We start from the raw sequence: 7174 nt of genomic DNA, 5'->3' as shown, positions 1-7174 counted from the left end.
CACAGAAATCTTTAGTTGGAGGGTGAAATGGTCTGTTTGTGCACATGAAGAAACATGCGCGTGTGTTGTATGTGTGAATTGTAGGTGCATGGGTTTGCTTGGGTGCACCACACCCACTACCCATGCTTGTGTACGCTGTAACCTAACCACCCCTTTGCTTTAGAAACATATTATATTTCTTTCCACTATCATTGTGTCTGAGGGAGGTGGGGTAGTGGGCATTATATAAATTTCACGGTGTAAAGCAGACGCCTAAATAATGTATCTATTTTAGGGTTGTGTTTGGACAGTTGTTCTAACTTATTTAATTTTTTTCACACAACACCTCCCTTTCCAAGACCTCCCAAGAATCCCCTTCTTTCTCCTCATATCTACTGTTTTGACATAATTCAACACTGTGCAAAGCCTGGCACACTATCTCGCTTTGCATGAAGCGGAACACATTTAGTTTCTCCTGCACGTTGTATATATTCTTCACTTTTGTATCTTAATGTTATCCACCAACTATCAGTGCTTTGGCTTAAAATATAAAGTGTCTCAAAATAGAAGAAAGAAGTGAAAATATCTAGCTGTTGCATAATCCTCTTGCTGAGACAATATACACCTGACTAGCCAACAGTTCCCAAGTTGTGAAAAGGTGACCTGGAGGCTATCTACCACACAGTAGCAGAATTTGAGATGCAAGTTGGGACAGATTGGATTAGAAGTTCTGAGGCACCGCCAAAGCTCATTGAGAACAACAGGGCTCAGGTCCCGTGGGACCAACCAACATCGTGGTGACTGACAAGGACCAGAAGACCACAATCCCAACAGACAACAACATCAGGAAGAAGGTCCACGAGAATTATCAGAGGGTGAAAGAACAACTAGAACCGGAAAAAAAAAGTCCAAAGTGGTCCAAGTATTAATTGGAACCCTAAAACTTAAAGAGTGGCTCCAGCAAATTCCAGGCACAACATCAGAGCTCTCTGTCCAGAAGAGTGCAAGATTAGGAACAGCTGAGATACTGCAGAGAACTCTCAAACTCCCAGGCCAGCATGATTTATTATAAAAACTAAACAATCTTGGACCTTCTGCTCAAAGTTCCAATGCATGTTGTGTTTGTCCCCTAAAACTTCTGAATGTTTATTTTGAAATAGGCTGTCAAAATAATAGTTAGCTTTGTCTTAACCTTTAATAAAGACTTTGCATACATTTCAGATTATGATACTGTTAAGCTAAAGAGAATAAACAAGAAATGAAAACTTCTCACGGTTAAAGTACTAGATATGGAAAGTAAAGTTTCAGTATCCCTTTCCCATCTTCAAAAGAAGGGCTATGTGACATTTCACTTCAGGTTGAGTGCTTTCTCTTGCTTTGTGGTTCCTGGAGCAGTTTCCATCTAAGGCTGCTAAAGACTTCAGCCAAATAGCCTAGATTTTTCTAAGTATGATCTCTGGTATTTAATTTCCTTCTTTCTCCGAACTTACAACCACAATGGTCTCACTATGCTTAAAAAAAGAAACCATAACATCATTTTTAATGCAAGTCCTGTAAGTCTCCACACTCAGGATGCAAAACCTGACACTATAAAGTCTTTCAGGCTGGATCTACTTGTTTTGCAAAGCATAGAATAAAAAGAGTTTTGTGGAGTCTCTGCCCAAAGGAAATCATTTATCCATACACGTGGAATTAGTTGTGGTGGAGAAGAAAAATCTTCAAACTCTGTGTTATTTGAAAAGCTTTTAATTTGATGGACAGAAAGTAAAGCCAAGTCCTGCAAATAGATAAGACAAAGCAGTAGGGACCTCTTGAAAAAATAAAAAACAACCAATAAACAGCTGCCATCAGCAGTGAAGACGTCTTCATATACTATTGTGATTTGAATTGCATTAACCAAAGTAAGCCAGTGCAGGCCTGTCTTATTATTTTTGAATTGTAGCTGCATGTCTATCGTCAGGGAAGCCCTTTCCGTTTCTGTGTACACAACTGCTAACAATATAATTCTGGATGTAGCTAAATGGCAGGAAAATGTTGTTGACTGTGATTTTCTTAAAATAGTTCAATAAAAAGTGATTGAATTTAAAAATGGAAAGAATACGAAAAAGAAAGTTCTAAGTTTTTACTTCTTGTTTCCTCTTTTGCATTTGTGGCCAGATGTTTTCATACATTCGTCACTGGCATGAATGTCACATTAATTTTGGGCTGAACCATTCGTTTTCCAGGTTGGAATGACTTTACAGCATACGTATTTAATGATGTATTTTTTAAAAACAAAGAATTGGGTGCACAAGTTGGATTTCCTCTAAACCACACAGAGTCAACAGTATACATAACCCCCCTAATATTTAGTTTACCTTGACCAGATGCCGAAAACAAGCTTCAGACATAATTCTAGCTTTTCTCTCTCATCTTGGCAGTATTAGTAGCGTTCATATAAGTTGGCTGTTGGAATTCACAATTGATGGTTCACTAAAAGCAGTTTTGCTGAGGACTAAAGATGAATGATGTGCTCAAACAGAGTGGTCAGTTTATAGAACAGAAATATGCAATACATCTTTGTGTAAAGTAAGTGAGGATGAAAAATACAAATGTTAACAGAATTGGCATGAATTGTGAGCTCAAATTCTTTCAAAGTATTTTGGGATTTTGCACATGGGTTTGTATCTGTATTAGATCAGCAGCATCTTCTCCACAATCTTGAGCCTACATCTTTACGGTCTGCGTCAGCATCTGGCTCATAATTAGAGTGTGTTTTGCGTCACCGGTCTTTCGAATGTAAAAACACAAATGAAGGGTGAATTTGAAAGGAGAAAGAAACAAAGCCCACCGTGACATGGGAAGGTGAAAATACGTGGTGGCTTATTTAATAATTTAGTGATTATTATTTCCATGACTTCAGTACCTGAATCACTCAGTTAAAATAAAACAAGAACCAGCAGGAAGGAAGTGCCGTACAAATATGGAAAATCTGTGTAGGCACAGAAATCTTTTCTTTTTTTCCCCATCTATTGCATTTTTTTTAATCTACTCTTACTTGGCCCTTTGAAACATGTCAACAGACACAAGTGCGCAGCATTCATCCATATGCTAAATATGACCTTTTTCATAATCTAATTCAGCTTTGGGAGCTTTTCCAAGATCTCTTGAGATCTGATTTGACCTCCACTTTAAACTCAGATCTTTTACCGCTAACATCTGCTTCCAATTAGGAAGACAAAGAAAGATGAAAACAACCAAGTTCAAACACCTTTGAACTTCACATGTTTCGTAATTCTGGTGAAGACAAAGTAATGTCATTATTCAGCCACTCTGTAGGGAAACATGAGGTTTGTTTTTTTCACGCTCTCTTCCTGAAAATGAATTTTCACATCAGTAAATTCCTTTGTCCTAAATCTGAAATGGCATTTTCTGAGCAGAAAACAAAGCACAAGCTGATGTGAGATGCGTCATATGTTTTACAGGAAAACTGCTTTGACATTCAACTGAAAGTAAAAAGATGCTCATCAGGTAAGAAGATTTATATTCATGTCCACTCACTGCCTCTACTGTACTTAAAAACAGCTGGCTCATAGGCTATTATTCTCTTTAGAAAAGAAAAGGAAAAATACTGTTCAAGCAACATTTAGCTAGACTTTGTTTTCATAGCAGCCTTTTTTTTTTTTAACAATTCACAGACCAATGTAAGCAATATATTTTGATACTTCACTTAATGGCACACCATTTCTAAATAGGAGTGTTTCTTGTATTTTTAAACTTGCCAAGCAGCCAAGTCAAGAAAAATGCAATCGTGGGGTTCGCACATCTGTTTCATAGTCCATCTTTTTTTACTTCCATTTTTAATTTGGACTATGCGCACAGTCAGGGACCATTCCAGGTCCCTATAACCTCTAACAGCATAAAAACAGCAGAAAGATGCAGAAGTGGAGGTACTAGTTCCATCTACCTGTGTCAGGACACCTATTAGTCAATGCAACATCTCTAGCTCCAGCAGCCAGGTGGATAAATTATATAAAATGTTAGCCCTCCTCACTCTTGCTATGAGGGGTTAAGCTAACCATAGATTCAGAACAATTTGGGGCATTTTAACGTAAAACTCTGTGGAATTACTCAGTTTTTGGCGCTAACCTCAAGCAGCCAGATTGGCTTAATTTATCAGTTTCCAGAGTTTTGTGAGTGTTCACTTGCAAAGACTTACATAGCACTCGTCTTTCTTCGGGTCCACCACTTGCTGGTGATGCACCAATACTTGCGTCAGATGACAGTCAAAGGTTAGTTGGAAAAGCAAGTAGAAACAGGATTTGCTTTTCTTCTTGGAAAATTCGAGCCATTCACTCATCAGTGGCAATGCAGCACAATTTTTTAGGGGTTACATTTAAAAACACTGCTGTGTCACCGTAATGGATGGAGTCTGCTCAGTGCACTACATATGGCTTATTTAACTAGTCAAAAATACACAACAGTAGTTGTTATAGTTCTACTAATATTTACATGCACTGCCAGAACCTTAGACTGTTAAGTCAAGGTTAGTGGGGCCGCTTCGACTTTCCAAGTTGCAAATCCGACTTGAGGGCATGTTCCAGTTGAAAATTACCACTGGGAATTCAAAAATTCTGGATTGCAAATTCAAATCAAACAGACTCCGAGGTCTTGGTGGTTTGATCCCAAGGTCTCCTGTCAATCAGTGTTAATAATCTGTTTGTCCATCCAGCTGTCCATAATTCTTCCTGTCATTACACATCTAATCATTTCATCCAGCTGTTCTCCCACTCATAATCATTATCAGCCTTCTAGTATCCATTCTGTCTACCAGTTATCTATCCATTCACCCACTCACTCATTTATTATCCAAAATATCATTCCCTACTCTACTTATCTATTCATCTACCAATCACCCACCTACAGTCCTCTCACTAATCTGTCCATCATACAGCATTCTTCATTTTTCCAGTATTTTGCCATCCATTATTTCTTATTTTGAGTACATATTTCATCTGAACTGTAGTTGCCAGATCCATCTAGTCATTAATTAAGATCATACAAGCAAACACCTACAGCTTTGATTGTAAACCAAAGCTTTGCTAAAGCTATTATAAACTGCTTATGTATCTAAATAAGCAGTTGTTTAAATTTACCAAGTGTTATGATCTTGGCGCCTCAGTTGCTATGTTCACAAACTCATCTGATGGTTTGAGGAATGTTTGCAAGTATGTCTGCATTTGTTTTTAGCTTCTTTGTGTGTTGTTTATTTAAAGTTGCTAGCCTGGTTTGCTTTATGGGCAAAGCAACTGTAAACAACTCAAGTGCTATCCAGATCTCAAGTTGGTAGTTAACAGTAAACTTTGTGAGGGAGGGAGGGAGGGAGGGAGTGCTTGAATGCTGGAGAGATGAAGTGAAACTGAGAAGGCTGAAACTGCATGTCTGTATTAGCTGTGTAACTCTGCAAAACTCAACAAAGTATAACACAAGGAGAAATCTGATCTGCATTACTCTATCCATAATTGAAGCTTGGCACTTTGCTGTTATGAATATGACTGGTCAGCTACAGAAACAGCAACAGGAAGCAAGCGTGAATAGGATTACTCTGAGAGGAAAGTGAGCAGTGAAATGTAATTACTATGTTGCAATTTGTATTCATGGCTATTGTTTGTGATGACTCTATTGTTAGTATCCTTTGTAGGTGTCACTGAAACAAACCATTAAGGACTAAAGTAATAGCACATGAGGGATGAGGGTTTTTATGTTTTTCAGCAAACATCTCATCCCAGCTATTTTCCTTTGATTTGCTGATGAAAACAGTGTGGCAAAATGAAATAACAGCGTCTAGTGTTAAATGTATTGCTCTCCGATCATTTCTCCTCAGTGGAATCCAAGCGCAGCCTGCACATACATCAGTCAAGAGAATGGCCAGTTAAGGAAGATATAATGATAACATATGACTGTGTAAACCCTTTTATATGTTTTTGTGTGTATAGGCGTCATGTAAGAAACAATACATGTAGTAATACGTGGCCAACATGACATGGACAAATCAAAGTGAAGCACTGTTTCCAGAGCAAACACACTTGAAGGATTAACCTCTGTATTTACCCCCCGCCCTCTCCTAATCAGTATTTTACAGACTGTACAAATAAAACAGAAACTACAGCTTTCACAAATTAAGCATGAACCAGTGTGGAAGGGCTGAGGCTGCACCCATCACAAAATGCTCAGCCAGTGTGCACTGGCTCTCTCTCTGCATCGCTGGACTTGTGCTAAAGGCTGCATGAAATGTAAGCAAGCAGAGATTGAGGCTATTCAAAGCACCTTCATAAAAATGAATGTCAGACTCTGCCAAACCAAATACTTACACAAAAGACTGATTAAACATTTTGTTCTTAGCTCACATCAAGACGAAGTCTGTGTGTCAATCTAAGTGTGTGTGTGTGTGTGTGTGTGTGTGTGTGTGTGTGTGTGTGTGTGTGTGTGTGTGTGTGTGTGTGTGGGAGCGTGGTCCACAAATACATATGCTGTCAGTATCTTGTTCCTATTTCTTATATATAGACCAACCACAGTTAAGTTTACTTTAGCTCACTGCAGCCTAGACTCCAGGTATTATTTAAATGGTTCACAATGGATAAGTTAAGTTGTACCCCCATCTTTATTACTGATTTATGATATATCAATCACTAAATATTTCGGTGCAAATGCACACTATCTTGAAATCTACACCATCTTAGAACGGGAAGGGTTAATAGTCACTAGAAAGCACCGAAATTCTATTGGATTTAAATACGGTTTTGCATCGGCTCTAAAGTGTCCTGTTGCTCAAGATGTCACCTGAGTCACAAGTGCAGTGGGAGGGACTATAGCCTAGACTGCATCGATCCGAAACCGGTTAGGAGGCACAACGACAACAGAGAGATAAAGTTTGAAGGAGAAGCGCCGCGCCAGCAGTCCTCCTCTCCGTCCGTGGATTCATTCTGTTTTTCCGACACTTCCAGCAGCGGTACATTTAAACCCAGCACACCAGAGCAGACTCGTGCTACCTTTAATGATTTACCGAAAGGGGAAGAAATAACTTTCAAGTACTTTTTATGTGTTGGGGGCTTTCTGTCAGATCCAGTAAAAGGTGAGTCAGTATTTCTTAGTAAAATTTGATATATTTTAAGCGTTTCAATGTGATGACGTAAGAAGAATCAGAAAAGTGTGGCTG

The 7174-nt window shown here is 38.7% G+C and overlaps 1 protein-coding gene across 2 annotated transcripts in view; it reads left to right on the top strand.

The window, feature by feature from the left end:
• Nucleotides 1–3397: 3397 nt before the first annotated feature.
• The window catches only part of ptgir (prostaglandin I2 receptor), a 30766-nt gene continuing 26989 nt past the window's right edge, over nt 3398–7174 (top strand). Inside the window, exon 1 of one of the 2 annotated variants that reach the window (XM_085243484.1) lies at nt 3398–3489. The gene's annotated coding sequence lies outside the window, so the exon portion shown is untranslated. Of the gene's footprint in view, nt 3490–6881; nt 7091–7174 lie in introns of those variants that run through there. The other variant, XM_085243483.1, reaches the window with a different exon arrangement.

The sequence above is a fragment of the Mchenga conophoros genome, linkage group LG14 (genome assembly GCF_057382185.1).
Source record: "Mchenga conophoros isolate Kocher_MC1m ecotype Shallow Benthic linkage group LG14, M_conophoros_male_GT1.1, whole genome shotgun sequence".
Taxonomy (NCBI): domain Eukaryota; kingdom Metazoa; phylum Chordata; class Actinopteri; order Cichliformes; family Cichlidae; genus Mchenga; species Mchenga conophoros.
The sequence above is the reverse complement of the archived record's forward strand: the minus strand, read 5'-3'. Positions and strand labels throughout refer to the sequence as shown.